Source organism: Canis lupus, chromosome 1 (genome assembly GCF_048164855.1).
Source record: "Canis lupus baileyi chromosome 1, mCanLup2.hap1, whole genome shotgun sequence".
Classification (NCBI taxonomy): Eukaryota; Metazoa; Chordata; class Mammalia; order Carnivora; family Canidae; genus Canis; species Canis lupus.
In genome coordinates this window covers 3,769,632-3,785,305 of record NC_132838.1, presented here as the reverse complement: position 1 = coordinate 3,785,305, position 15,674 = coordinate 3,769,632, and the positions used below count along the sequence as shown (strand labels likewise).

The 15,674-nt window shown below is 45.5% G+C and overlaps 1 long non-coding RNA gene across 1 annotated transcript; it reads left to right on the top strand.

Moving 5' to 3' along the window:
* The first annotated feature begins 884 nt into the window (after positions 1–884).
* On the top strand, positions 885–14,822 carry LOC140629976 (uncharacterized). The gene is made up of 3 exons (XR_012027767.1): positions 885–1,045; positions 7,269–7,422; positions 11,710–14,822. It is a non-coding gene; the product is annotated as an uncharacterized lncRNA (long non-coding RNA).
* The last annotated feature ends 852 nt before the right edge of the window (positions 14,823–15,674 follow it).

Below are 15,674 nucleotides of genomic sequence, written 5' to 3'. Positions count from 1 at the left end.
AAGGAAATACCTATCAATAGAAACTCAGTTATTAAGCTTCTTATTAAATTGAATAACCAGAGAACAAGTTAATGCTAATTGCATTTTTTTATTAGACCCGAAGTCTTGGCCATTGTTCACAGCCCTTGATCATTCAGAGTCATATCCATATCAATAAATTAATACAAATCCAATTCATGTGCATTCTCTCTGTCCATTCCTGTTTTCTTTCTCTTCCCATCTGCTTTCCTTCCTTCCTTCCTTCCTACTTTTCTCTCAATTGTATTTTTGTTCACTTTGCCTTCTTTCCCACAATTGCCCTTAGGCCCAGCCAGTTTTCTGTAGTCATTAACATTTCGTGGTCCCACAGCGTCACTAGCCCAGTGCTTCTGAAATGTCAGCATGCCCACAAATGAACTGTGAGTCTTGTGGAAATGCAGATCTTGTCTCAGTAACTCTGGAGCAAGCCTGGGAATCTGCATCCTTGACAAGCTCCTCTGAGTGGCCCACACAGAGAGCAAAGACAGGGATTTCTGGATGAGACTCCGCCCTCCTCCCCCCCCACACACACACTCACCAGCACCCTTGTGATGTTCAAATGTTGTTCCTTTCCTTTCAGGGAGGAGAAGATACCAAGGAGGTAGGTAGTAGGCAAGGGGAGATGTGAGGGCATGGAAGAGGTAGCCTCTGGAGGGAGCATCCTGGCTGGATTTACTTCTTTCCACATTAGGAATCCAACAGGTGACTGGCCGAGGGGATGAAATGAACAGCTACAAAACAAGGCCTTCACAGAACTCTGGATGGAGACCCTAGAGTATTCTCTGAATTCACATACTACCAGCGGATTGGTGGGCTCCATCCATGTACTTCCCATTGCTGTGATTATAACCATTCCCTGAGGGGGGGAGGAGCAAGATGGCGGAAGAGTAGGGTCCCCAAATCACCTGTCTCCACCAAACTACCTAGAAAACCTTCCAATCATCCTGAAAATCTATGAATTCGGCCTGAGGTTTAAAGAGAGACCAGCTGGAATGCAACAGTGAGAAGAGTTCGCGCTTCTATCAAGGTAGGAGACGGGGAAAAAGAAATAAAGAAACAAAGGCCTCCAAGGGGGAGGGGCCCGCGAGGAGCCGGGCTGAGGCCGGGGCGAGTGTCCCCAGGACAGGAGAGCCCCGTCCCGGAGAAGCAGGAGCTGCACCGACCTTCCCGGGGGAAAGGGGCTCGCGGGGAGCTGGAGCAGGACCCAGGAGGGCGGGGATGCCCTCGGGCTCCCCGGGAGAGTAACAGCAACTGCGCGCCCAGGAGAGTGCGCCGAGCTCCCTAAGGGCTGCAGCGCGCACGGGGGACCCGGAGCAGCTCAGAGGGGCTCGGGCGGGGGCTCCGTGGAGGGGGCTGCGCGGCCCCGGGAGCAGCTCGGAGGGGCTCGGGCGGAGGAAGAGGCTCCGTGCGGAGGGGGCTGCGCGGTTCCAGGAGCAGCTCGGAGGGGCTCGGGCGGCGGCTCCACGGAGGGGGCTGCGCGGCCCGGGAGCGCGAATCCACCAGCGCGGGCTCCGGAGCACAGGGCGCCGGGACACAGCCCAGGATCCCGCCTCCCCCGGGACAGGCAGAGGCCGGGAGGGCCCAGGACAGCGAGGACGCTCCTGCCCCAGCTGAGCACATCAGCGGCCCCGCCCCGGAGCCTCCAGGCCCTGCAGACGGAGAGCTCTGGAGTTCCTGCCGGAGCTGAATCCAGGTTTCCAGAGCTGCCCCGCCACTGGGGCTGTTCCTCCTGCGGCCTCACGGGGTAAACAACCCCCACTGAGCCCTGCACCAGGCAGGGGCACAGCAGCTCCCCCAACTGCTAACACCTGAAAATCAGCACAACAGGCCCCTCCCCCAGAACACCAGCTAGACGGACAACTTCCAGGAGAAGCCAAGGGACTTAAAGTACACAGAATCAGAAGATACTCCCCGGTGGTTCTTCTTCTTTTTTTTTTTTTTTTGTTTTGTTTTGCTTTTTGATTTGTTTCCTTCCCCCACCCCCTTTTTTTCTCCTTTCTTTTCTTTCTCTTTTTCTTCTCTCTCTTTTTTTTTTCGTTTTTTTTTTCTTCCCTTTTTTTCTCTCTTTCTCTTTTCTTTCCTTCTTTCTTTCCTCTCTTTTTCTCTTATTCCCAATACAACTTGCTTTTGGCCACTCTGCACTGAGCAAAATGACTAGAAGGAAAACCTCACCTCAAAAGAAAGAATCAGAAACAGTCCTCTCTCCCACAGAGTTACAAAATCTGGATTACAATTCAATGTCAGAAAGCCAATTCAGAAGCACTATTATACAGCTACTGGTGGCTCTAGAAAAAAGTATAAAGGACTCAAGAGACTTCATGACTGCAGAATTTAGAGCTAATCAGGCAGAAATTAAAAATCAATTGAATGAGATGCAATCCAAACTAGAAGTCCTAACGACGAGGGTTAACGAGGTGGAAGAACGAGTGAGTGACCTAGAAGACAAGTTGATAGCAAAGAGGGAAACTGAGGAAAAAAGAGACAAACAATTAAAAGACCATGAAGATAGATTAAGGGAAATAAACGACAGCCTGAGGAAGAAAAACCTACGTTTAATTGGAGTTCCCGAGGGCGCCGAAAGGGACAGAGGGCCAGAATATGTATTTGAACAAATTCTAGCTGAAAACTTTCCTAATCTGGGAAGGGAAACAGGCATTCAGATCCAGGAAATAGAGAGATACCCCCCTAAAATCAATAAAAACCGTTCAACACCTCGACATTTAATTGTGAAGCTTGCAAATTCCAAAGATAAAGAGAAGATCCTTAAAGCAGCAAGAGACAAGAAATCCCTGACTTTTATGGGGAGGAGTATTAGGGTAACAGCAGACCTCTCCACAGAGACCTGGCAGGCCAGAAAGGGCTGGCAGGATATATTCAGGGTCCTAAATGAGAAGAACATGCAACCAAGAATACTTTATCCAGCAAGGCTCTCATTCAAAATGGAAGGAGAGATAAAGAGCTTCCAAGACAGGCAGCAACTAAAAGAATATGTGATCTCCAAACCAGCTCTGCAAGAAATTTTAAGGGGGCCTCTTAAAATTCCCCTTTAAGAAGAAGTTCAGTGGAACAGTCCACAAAAACAAAGACTGAATAGATATCATGATGACACTAAACTCATATCTCTCAATAGTAACTCTGAATGTGAACGGGCTTAATGACCCCATCAAAAGGCGCAGGGTTTCAGACTGGATAAAAAAGCAGGACCCATCTATTTGCTGTCTACAAGAGACTCATTTTAGACAGAAGGACACCTACAGCCTGAAAATAAAAGGTTGGAGAACCATTTACCATTCGAATGGTCCTCAAAAGAAAGCAGGGGTAGCCATCCTTATATCAGATAAACTAAAATTTACCCCAAAGACTGTAGTGAGAGATGAAGAGGGACACTATATCATACTTAAAGGATCTATTCAACAAGAGGACTTAACAATCCTCAATATATATGCCCCGAATGTGGGAGCTGCCAAATATATAAATCAATTATTAACCAAAGTGAAGAAATACTTAGATAATAATACACTTATACTTGGTGACTTCAATCTAGCTCTTTCTATACTCGATAGGTCTTCTAAGCAAAACATCTCTAAAGAAACGAGAGCTTTAAATGATACACTGGACCAGATGGATTTCACAGATATCTACAGAACTTTACATCCAAACTCAACTGAATACACATTCTTCTCAAGCGCACATGGAACTTTCTCCAGAATAGACCACATATTGGGTCACAAATCGGGTCTGAACCGATACCAAAAGATTGGGATTGTCCCCTGCATATTCTCGGACCATAATGCCTTGAAATTAGAACTAAATCACAACAAGAAGTTTGGAAGGACCTCAAACACGTGGAGGTTAAGGACCATCCTGCTAAAAGATAAAAGGGTCAACCAGGAAATTAAGGAAGAATTAAAAAGATTCATGGAAACTAATGAGAATGAAGATACAACCGTTCAAAATCTTTGGGATGCAGCAAAAGCAGTCCTAAGGGGGAAATACATCGCAATACAAGCATCCATTCAAAAACTGGAAAGAACTCAAATACAAAAGCTAACCTTACAGATAAAGGAGCTAGAGAAAAAACAGCAAATAGATCCTACACCCAAGAGAAGAAGGGAGTTAATAAAGATTCGAGCAGAACTCAACGAAATCGAGACCAGAAGAACTGTGGAACAGATCAACAGAACCAGGAGTTGGTTCTTTGAAAGAATTAATAAGATAGATAAACCATTAGCCAGCCTTATTAAAAAGAAGAGAGAGAAGACGCAAATTAATAAAATCATGAATGAGAAAGGAGAGATCACCACCAACACCAAGGAAATACAAACGATTTTAAAAACATATTATGAACAGCTATACGCCAATAAATTAGGCAATCTAGAAGAAATGGACGCATTCCTGGAAAGCCACAAACTACCAAAACTGGAACAGGAAGAAATAGAAAACCTGAACAGGCCAATAACCAGGGAGGAAATTGAAGCAGTCATCAAAAACCTCCCAAGACACAAGAGTCCAGGGCCAGATGGCTTCCCAGAAGAATTTTATCAAACGTTTAAAGAAGAAATCATACCTATTCTCCTAAAGCTGTTTGGAAAGATAGAAAGAGATGGAGTACTTCCAAATTCGTTCTATGAAGCCAGCATCACCTTAATTCCAAAGCCAGACAAAGACCCCGCCAAAAAGGAGAATTACAGACCAATATCCCTGATGAACATGGATGCAAAAATTCTCAACAAGATACTGGCCAATAGGATCCAACAGTACATTAAGAAAATTATTCACCATGACCAAGTAGGATTTATCCCTGGGACACAAGGCTGGTTCAACACCCGTAAAACAATCAATGTGATTCATCATATCAGCAAGAGAAAAACCAAGAACCATATGATCCTCTCATTGGATGCAGAGAAAGCATTTGACAAAATACAGCATCCATTCCTGATCAAAACTCTTCAGAGTGTAGGGATAGAGGGAACATTCCTCGACATCTTAAAAGCCATCTATGAAAACCCCACAGCAAATATCATTCTCAATGGGGAAGCACTGGGAGCCTTTCCCCTAAGATCAGGAACAAGACAGGGATGTCCACTCTCACCACTGCTATTCAACATAGTACTGGAAGTCCTAGCCTCAGCAATCAGACAACAAAAAGACATTAAAGGCATTCAAATTGGCAAAGAAGAAGTCAAACTCTCCCTCTTCGCCGATGACATGATACTCTACATAGAAAACCCAAAAGTCTCCACCCCAAGATTGCTAGAACTCATACAGCAATTCGGTAGCGTGGCAGGATACAAAATCAATGCCCAGAAGTCAGTGGCATTTCTATACACTAACAATGAGACTGAAGAAAGAGAAATTAAGGAGTCAATCCCATTTACAATTGCACCCAAAAGCATAAGATACCTAGGAATAAACCTCACCAAAGATGTAAAGGATCTATACCCTCAAAACTATAGAACACTTCTGAAAGAAATTGAGGAAGACACAAAGAGATGGAAAAATATTCCATGCTCATGGATTGGCAGAATTAATATTGTGAAAATGTCAATGTTACCCAGGGCAATATACACGTTTAATGCAATCCCTATCAAAATACCATGGACTTTCTTCAGAGAGTTAGAACAAATTATTTTAAGATTTGTGTGGAATCAGAAGAGACCCCGAATAGCCAGGGGAATTTTAAAAAAGAAAACTATAGCTGGGGGCATCACAATGCCAGATTTCAGGTTGTACTACAAAGCTGTGGTCATCAAGACAGTGTGGTACTGGCACAAAAACAGACACATAGATCAGTGGAACAGAATAGAGAACCCAGAAGTGGACCCTCAACTTTATGGTCAACTAATATTCGATAAAGGAGGAAAGACTATCCATTGGAAGAAAGACAGTCTCTTCAATAAATGGTGCTGGGAAAATTGGACATCCACATGCAGAAGAATGAAACTAGACCACTCTCTTGCACCATACACAAAGATAAACTCAAAATGGATGAAAGATCTAAATGTGAGACAAGATTCCATCAAAATCCTAGAGAAGAACACAGGCAACACCCTTTTTGAACTCGGCCATAGTAACTTCTTGCAAGATACATCCACGAAGGCAAAAGAAACAAAAGCAAAAATGAACTATTGGGACTTCATCAAGATAAGAAGCTTTTGCACAGCAAAGGATACAGTCAACAAAACTCAAAGACAACCTACAGAATGGGAGAAGATATTTGCAAATGACATATCAGATAAAGGGCTAGTTTCCAAGATCTATAAAGAACTTATTAAACTCAACACCAAAGAAACAAACAATCCAATCATGAAATGGGCAAAAGACATGAACAGAAATCTCACAGAGGAAGACATAGACATGGCCAACATGCATATGAGAAAATGCTCTGCATCACTTGCCATCAGGGAAATACAAATCAAAACTACAATGAGATACCACCTCACACCAGTGAGAATGGGGAAAATTAACAAGGCAGGAAACAACAAATGTTGGAGAGGATGCGGAGAAAAGGGAACCCTCTTACACTGTTGGTGGGAATGTGAACTGGTGCAGCCACTCTGGAAAACTGTGTGGAGGTTCCTCAAACAGTTAAAAATAGACCTGCCCTACGACCCAGCAATTGCACTGTTGGGGATTTACCCCAAAGATACAAATGCAATGAAACGCCGGGACACCTGCACCCCGATGTTTCTAGCAGCAATGGCCACGATAGCCAAACTGTGGAAGGAGCCTCGGTGTCCAACGAAAGATGAATGGATAAAGAAGATGTGGTTTATGTATACAATGGAATATTACTCAGCTATTAGAAATGACAAATACCCACCATTTGCTTCAACGTGGATGGAACTGGAGGGTATTATGCTGAGTGAAGTAAGTCAGTCGGAGAAAGACTAACAGTGTATGTTCTCATTCATTTGGGGAATATAAATAATAGTGAAAGGGAATATAAGGGAAGGGAGAAGAAATGTGTGGGAAATATCAGAAAGGGAGACAGAACGTAAAGACTGCTAACTCTGGGAAACGAACTAGGGGTGGTAGAAGGGGAGGAGGGCGGGGGGTGGGAGTGAATGGGTGACGGGCACTGGGGGTTATTCTGTATGTTAGTAAATTGAACACCAATAAAAAATAAATAAATAAAAAAAAAATAACCATTCCCTGATCACTTCCTGGGACCAATAAATGTCTAATTGAACCACTGCCAAGGCATATAAAGGATATTTGAGAAGTTAATGAGACATCTTGTTCTCTAGGATCAGGAGTTTCTCTGTTTGAAAGCCCACCACCCACCATCATTCATGATAAAGTCATGTAGGGAAAAAGAAGAAAGACTGAAAAATCCAGTTAACTGTTGCGGATGAGGGTGTGTATCCGTGAACTGCACAGTGTGACCACCAGGACTTCAACGTGAGTCTCTACTTGGTTTGCTTCTTGGCTGCTTAGGTTGTGCTCTCAAGGGCCAGGCCCTCTGCAGTGGTGCATTTAAGCTGCTGGCAGCATTTACAGCCTGTGACATTTTAAGTCCAAGTGATAGGGCAATACTTAAGCACTGAAAATTTAAAATAATCTGTTTGATGACAGATCCCTTCCCTTTCAGTACAGTGATAGTGTCTTTAAATTTCTTTAGGATTCTTTCTTCATATTAACAATCAAGTGACTACTATGTTATAGTTGTTATAGTTGATGCAATTTGCAAATGGCTATAAAATAAACACACACAGTAATTATTATTTTGCTTTTCCTCATACTATTCCGATAGTAAGTCTGGGCCATTCTTGGCTGCTGCAGTAGGAACAAGTCATCAAAATTCGTCCCTTTCATCTGCTTCGGATTGAGTACTTGGGGCCAAGACCCCAGGCTGAAACTTTTATGCAACTACATGTCTCATATTTTCTGGGAGAGTTGTAATTTCAGAGACTCTGCTTTGTTATTTTTATCCATTCAAGTTTGCCAGGTCGTGAGTCTCCTTTTGTTATAGGACATCTTCTCTAAGGGTGTGTCCCTGGCAAAGAGGTATGTTAGGCCTTTAGTCAAGAAGCCTGATGAGAGAGTATAGACAGATCAAAACAAGTCTGTCCTTACAACTTCAAGGATGTACTGATGGTGCATCCATGATGCCATCTGCTCATGTAAGAGAGAAGTTTGCAATAACAAGTGGGTGAATGGGATATTTAAATGGTAAAAAGTGAAGTAAAAAAGACTTTATTTTGAAGTTTAGGTGCTGGATATTTTTGTGTTCCTTTAAATATTTTTTAATCTTATTCTGGGACAAAATTAAATTACTTGGAAACATTTGATCCTTTTGGGTCTTGCTTTGAAGCTGCGTCAGGCAGAACCCAAACCATGCCTGGTTCAGGGCCAATGGGCCTCACTTCTGAGAGAGTAGCCTGTGAGTCCACTCAGTGCTCCAAGCCTCGTTAACATGAGTTACTTCATGGTCGGTGAATGCTGAGAATTTTTCTGATGGATCTTTCTGGTGGTTCTTTCCTGGCATTACATGCATGTGCTGATCAGTACACAGCTGAGACCAAGACGGAGCTTCTACTGACTTCTGTGCCTCTCTCCTCTCTGGTACATTGCCCTGGGAGTTCTAGGCCTTAGCCTCCCCAATTTCTCAATGCGTGTGGTCCTCAGGGAGACCACTGGGTGCTGCTTGGGCTCTCCCTCTGGGCATTGCAACCTGCCCAGTCTCTTCAGGCAGTGAGCCGGGGGCAGTCGTAGGGACCAACTTGCTTGTTTCCCTTCACACAGGAATCACTACCCTGTTGTGCTTATCATCCAGTGTCTGAAAACCCTTGTTTCTTGTGTCTTGTCCAAGTTAAAGGGGTAGGGTGTATCTGGTGACCATTGCTCTATCACAAGAGAAGCTGCTTCACCAGTTTCCATCCTCGATCCACTCAGGATCATCCATGTTACAGTGGCTCTCTTTCACTCCTTCTGGCTACCTTGCTGTGGTTCTGCTCAATTCTGCCTCGTACAAACTGCTTCTGAGCTCTGCTGCGAGGACTTGCATGAGCCAGGTAGGGAGCTTGGCTGCAGAGATGGCAAGGTAAGCACAGAATGGCTCTGTCTTTGAAAGGCTCAGAGTCCAGCCATGGGGAGTGAGGTTTTTCTTTGGGGGGGCGGGGGGAGGCAAAGAAACAAAAGTAAAGATTCAAGTAAATAACTAACCAGACTAATAAGATCTTACAGAAGACACATGTGCAAAGTGATAGAACACAAAAAAAGGAGTGAAACATTCTGGGGAGGACATGCATGCCAGGCCTTATTTAGAGAGGGGCCTGCTGATTTAGCAGCAGTCCAGACCAAAACCTAAGAGTGCTTGAATCTGACTGTACCAGTCATCTGTGGTCTTCTGGGAGAATTATAGAATGACCCGTGTTCCTAGCTGTGTGTGAAGCCCCATGTGGGGCTCAGACAAAGCCAAGGAGTCAACCTTTCTCAGGGGCCTGTATCCAACTCTTGACATCTGGCTGGAGCCCAGTTAGCCACATGGAGTCCTGGGTGTTGGCCAGCAGTTTGAGGCATACATGGAGAGAGGAAGCCGGCAGGGGGCTCCAGGTCCACTGACTCTTCCACTTGGGGAAAGGGACAGGTGGCAGAGCATCGTGGTGCCTCCTAGCATCCCAAACCCGGCCTTCTCATTGATGCAGCTCGGGGCACCCTGATCACCCTGATGGACAGCCCTTCTCCGTGGATTGGCAGAGGCCAGCTTAAAATTGGTGGTTGGAGAAAGAGCTCAACTGTTCCCTCTTATGAGGGAGCAGCATAGGGAATCGAGACCGAAAGAGTAGAAGTTAGCCAGGGGGTCGAGGGAGGGAAAGACATCCAGCACAGGAAGTGGTATGAGTACCCATGCTGCTGTGGCCTCGTCTGGGCACATGAGAAATGAACCAGTGGCCAGCATGTGGGGAGTGGTTTCCGGGTGCTGGGGCTGCTGTGACAACCACAGACTGACCAGCTTACACATCCTCTCACGGGCTGGAGGCTAGAAATCAGGGTCCAGGTGCTGGCGGGGTTGGCTGTTCTCTGGACTTGTGGAAGCAGCCTGTCTCATGCCTCTTTCCTAGCCTCTGACAATCTCTGGTGATCCTTGGCTTATTGACGTTTCTCCCTGACCTCTGCCTTCTTCACACCATCTTCACTGTGTGCATCTGTCTCGGTGTCCAGATTTCCCATTTTTGTGCAGATACCAGTAATGGTGGATTGGGACCCACCCTAGTGGTCTCATTTAAACCTGGTCACCTCTACAAAGATCCTATGTCCAAATAGAGGTCCTGGGAGTTAGGCCATCAACATATCTTGTTTGGTGTGGTGGGGAGACACAATTCAACTCATAATGGGAGTATAAGAAATGTTTGGGATGTAAAAGAAAATACTGGTGTTGTGGTTTCATATACTAGGTCGAGAAGCTTAGGGCTCACGGTGAAGGCTCCTGAAACCCCTGAAAGCCTTTCAGCAGAAGAATGACAAAATTGTGTTTTAGAGAACAGCCCTGTCCTGAGCAGGTGAGGCTGGAGCAGGGATGGCAGATCAGAAGCTACATCACCGTGTAGGCCTCAATGCTCTGGGCCTGGGCATGGGCAGTAGTAGTAGGAATAGAAAGCAGGGCATATATTGTGAGAGACATTTTAAAAGCGTGGTAACCCATCAAATGAATTCACAGAGGTATTAAAGTACCTGTCTTGGTGTCTGAGAGGCCAGGGATGGGAAGGTAGGTAATCCAGGTTAGAGGCTTCTAGGCGTTCCCAGGGAGGGATGGTGGCGGCCTTGAAGTACAATTCCAAATACACACCGTGGGACATAGGTAAGACAGGTGGAGAAGACAGCCAGGACACGTGAGTGAGTACAACCTATAGATGGAGGATGGGAAACAGCAGGATCACTGTGTCCACCTGGAAGGGCTGTAACAGGAGGTAAAGAACAAACCAGGGGGTCCTAGTTGGACCTCTGTCTTACATGCTCCTACTAGAGAAGGGGCCACATGAAGTGTGTATACTCAGACAGGGGCACACTCACAGACTTATTCTGATGTCCCTGGAAGTGTTGTGTTTTTAGGCCACTTTTTGAAAGTCACACAAGGTATGACCCAAGAGCATCTGAAGCACATTGCGAGGGTTAATCTTATATGTCAACCTGGCTGGGCCGTGGTGCCCAAGTATTTGGTCCAACATTTTTCTGAATGTCCTGTGCAGGTGTTTTTTGAATAAGATTAACATTTAAATCATTTAACATTTAACAGACTGAGAAAAGCAGATTTCCCTGCATTATGTGATGGGTCTTATCTAATCAGTTAAAGGCCTTAATGGAAAAGGACTGACCTTCTGAAAAGAAGAAATTCTGCCAGCTGTCGGACTCACCTGCAACACCAACTTGTGCTGGGTCTCCAGCCTGCCATCCGATTGCAGATGCTGTACTTACCAGCCTCATGATCATCACTTAGATCACTAGCTGTATACACACACATCCTGTTGGCTCTATTTCTCTGGAGAGCCCTAATACACACATCACCTTGGTTGGTTCTAAATGTAGTGCTGTTTCCTCAGCCCAAAATGAGAACATGGATTGAAAGTTTTAAAAAAGCAACATTAAAAAAAAAAACAAAAAAACAATACATTGAAAATACGTTTTGGGTGTTAGGACTTTGTAGCACCAAGAAATAACACTTATCACGTCTCCTTTGCTTTCCTGCAGCTCATGGATGTTCCCTCGGCAGAGGCCCAGGACCCCGGGGAGAGGGCGAGAGCCCAGCACTGCCCAGGACACCTTCTTGTTGAGATGAAGGATCTGTGTTTTCCAAGCACTCGAGTTGCTCAGTCACCGAGGGCAGAGTTGACCAAGTGCCTGCATGTCAAGCTGCTGTCTTTAGCCTGTGCTTGTCCTGAGAAGTAGGCAGAGGCAGAGTGCAGCGAGTGGGCATGGTGTTCAGCTCGTCTCATTGTATCTCTAAGGAGAGGACTTCAGAACGAGGACCAGTGGCAGGTATCTCAGTTGGGAGAGGACACGGTTACACCGAAGCAGCAGCGGGCCTAACTAATAAGACACCTAACCAGGACAGTGAAGTGCATGCACAGTGCCATAAAAATACCTCCTGGACCCAGCCATCGGGAAGCGTGGACAGAGATGCTGGAGGTGGGAACAGGAGGGTACGCTGTCTTCTGAGGTTTTGTTTTTATTTTATTTATTTTTTTCATCTAAATTCAATTAATGTATAATGTATTTTTAGCTTCAGAGGTTTTGGAGTTTCAGGGATTCATCCTTCTTCTATAACATCCAGTGCTCATTTCATCACGTGCCCTCCTTCATTCCCATCTTCTGAGGTTTTAAAACATCCTCAGTCCAGGAAACTGTGAGGACCAGACGTGACCTTTGCCAGCTGGCTCTCCCCATTTTGCTTGGTTCTGAGGTAACTGGCACCATCTGTAATGGTGCAAGGAAGCTACTAGACAAGTTAGAATTCTTAATACTTCCGAGGGTAATGATGATTAATTTGCTTTATTTTGTTTTTAAATTACTGATAGTTTAGAAAAAGCTGGGGAAATCTGGCAAAATATTCAGTCAAGTAGTAAGTGGAAAAGTGTGTGGTGATGGTGTATGCAGTAAGACCTGAATTTTTAAAAATTGTCATGCTCAGCAGTGCATATAGAGTCATAGACATCCATTTATGAATGGTGAGATCCCAGGGATTATTTATTTCTTCATCTTTGCTCATGTGAACTTTCTTCAATGGATTGTATTAATTTGTAATAAGGAAAAATTTACAACCTTCTGAAAGGTAAAAGCTAAAGTTTTTTACAGAAGCTTGAAGCATTTATGTTTCAACACGCTCGCAGCATTAGAAAGGAACTCACGTAAAATGGAGAATATCATGCATAAACACATAACCACTTCTGAATCTCAGAAGGAGGCCCGTCATGACTTGCAACTCTGAAATCCTGATTCTGGAAGTGTCCCCGTCATGGATCAGTCCGTATCAGAATTTCAGTGTGCCACAGCTCGGTGGCCCAGCATTGGGTCAGGGACACCTAGCTGGCACCTACAGTGGTTTACGGTTTGAGGTAAGGCTTCTAGTATCACTATAACCGGTTTTATTTTTTCACCATGAATATATGAAGGAGTGTTTCAAATATGAGAGCAGAATTAAAAATGCAGATACCCTGGCCTCCAGGAAGGCTTGCCATGAGCCCCCAGCCTTTCTGCATGACATTCATGCCCTGGCCCACATGCAGTGGAACCTGAATCAAGAGGCATGGCCCGTTCTCGGTATTTTTTGTCACTGATTGTCACCCTCATTGAGCCTTGGCATGCAGCACTCCTGCCTCTTTATTAAATGCATTTGCACATGTGTGGGGTGTGGCCAGCACCTCGCAGGTTCTGCAAGAATGTTGCTCTGATTGGCAATAAACAGAGTCCTGGGGGCCCTGCCCCCGCCCCCTCCCATTCATGCCCTCTGTCCTGCCCTAGCTATCGGTCCGTGGGTTGTCAATCAGCAAAGTCCCCCTCACCCTGCAAGGCAGTGGTGCAAGAGAAGATGAGCAAAGTCCAGCCATCCACAGAGTACTCTTGGGCTTTACAGGACTCAGCTTGTAGGATCTGAAAATCCATGAGAGATTTTTAACCTCTAAGAGGTAACAGGTAGTCCTGAGAGGAGTCGTGTGAACAGGAATCCTTCTACCAGGCTTTCTCCACTGAGGTCCTGGTGCCAGTGGAGGTGGAGGTGACATGGTGGCAGCATGAGCTGAAGGCACCGACGGCCTGGGGCATCTGCAGGGAAGGTCTCCATCAGGGTCACCTGCACACAGAGCCCTCCACTGGGGGCACATCTCTCCACCAGGGGCACTTGTGGGCACACAGGCACCTGTGGGCACATCTCTCCATCATAGGCACCTTTGGGCACAGCTCTCCACCAGGGGCATTTGGGAGCACACCTCTCCATCACAGGCACCTGTGCGCAAAACCACTGGGAGCTATGGCAGGGGTTCAGACACAGGGTGACATCTACATCACTTTCTCCAGGACCACATGTGGGACCATGCTCCATGATAAGTTTACTTAGAGTTTAGGGTTTCATAGACATTATTTCTTCTCCACTTGAAAATATTATGGACAATATAAACACTAGAAATGTTTGTTAACCTCTTGTACTTCAAGATATCATTTCGTTGTAAATTTTTCAGACTATTTAAACAGGCATTCATCTTCTGTATTTAGAAGAAGGTTTAACTTCCTGTGAAAACTAATCCCTAAACAAAAGCGAAACAACAAGTAGTGCAGTGTGCAGCTGAATTAGTTCCACCTACAGGGGAGACCCAGGCCAGCAGATGGTGCCCTTCTTCTGGGGCCTCCTTCCCAGAGGCCACGAGTGGGCTCCCAGGAGACGCCCGCAGAGCAGCCAGCTGGGCACCTGCCTGATGGCTTCTTTTGTGGTTGGGTAGTTATGGCTCACACACAGCCTTCAGAAATCAGGTCCACCTTCTCCCAAATGTGTAAGCGCAGCAGCCCTCAGCAGTCCAGCTCTGCTCACCGCATAGTTCCTGTCCTGTTGGTTGACAGTGACTAACGCTGTCACTAACGTGGCACTCATCAAAGGCTGAGCTAGCTCAGATAGCTTACCTAAACGTCCAGCTGTCTCTTGATGAGCCAGGGATGTCAGTATGTGAGAGGGTTGGGCAGAAGTCATTAAGAGGAGGGAGAAGGTTCCAACAGAATCTTAAGTGATACAGCTTTTGAATAAATTAGATGTTGTTCTCTAGGTTGGTATGAACGTTAATAATAAAATTATTTCATTTCCCTTTTCTAATTTGAAATTCGGGTTGAAAATGTTTTTAGCACATAAAACATGCATGGTGAGAGGTCTGTACACAGTTAGTCTGCCTCCGAGGGTCTGCCTGCATGGTGATGTCCCGTCAACTCAGAACAGCCGATCCACACCCATGGGAAACACTTTCCTCGTGCGGCATACATTCTACCGCTGGTCCTTCTTTTGGGGAATGCCCCGGATCTCCTTTTCAAAATGCAAGTGTCTGTAAAGGGCTGATTGTCATACTGTCATCAACATTGTTGCTACCATGGCATGACTTGGCAGACTGCTTTTCAGAATGTCAGTTCTCTGGGGATGGTGTTGACGCAGACTTGTACATTTTGTTGGGTATGAAACACTGAGGAATCCTGGTCTTGGGGGAAGGGGAGATGGAGGGGAGCCTCTCAGAAGCCAGGAGGGAATTCGGTGACCTGGGTGAAGGCACCACTGCTCTGTGTTGCAAAGGAAGGCTGTACCCAGAATCACAGGGGATGGGACAAAGGGACCAGCAGTCATCCTACCCTCCTGTCATTTTATAAAGGGCACATGGGAAAGGAGAGAGACAACACAGGCTAGTGACAGCTCATTGACCATGTCCATGTTGCCAGGTTTGCTTTCATGTTTCATTGATTTTTTTTTCTGATTAAAAATTAGACACTTCTCATTACAGAACATTCAGAGAATACAGAATGGGCACCAAGAATAAAATCAGGGGTGTCTGGGTTGCTTAGTGGGTTAAGTGTCTTACTCTCGATTTTAGCTCAGGTCATGATCTCAGGGTGGTGAGATTGAGCTCCACGTTGGGCTCTCCACAGGGTGCGGTGCTTGCTTAAGATTCTCTCTCTCCGATACCACTTCA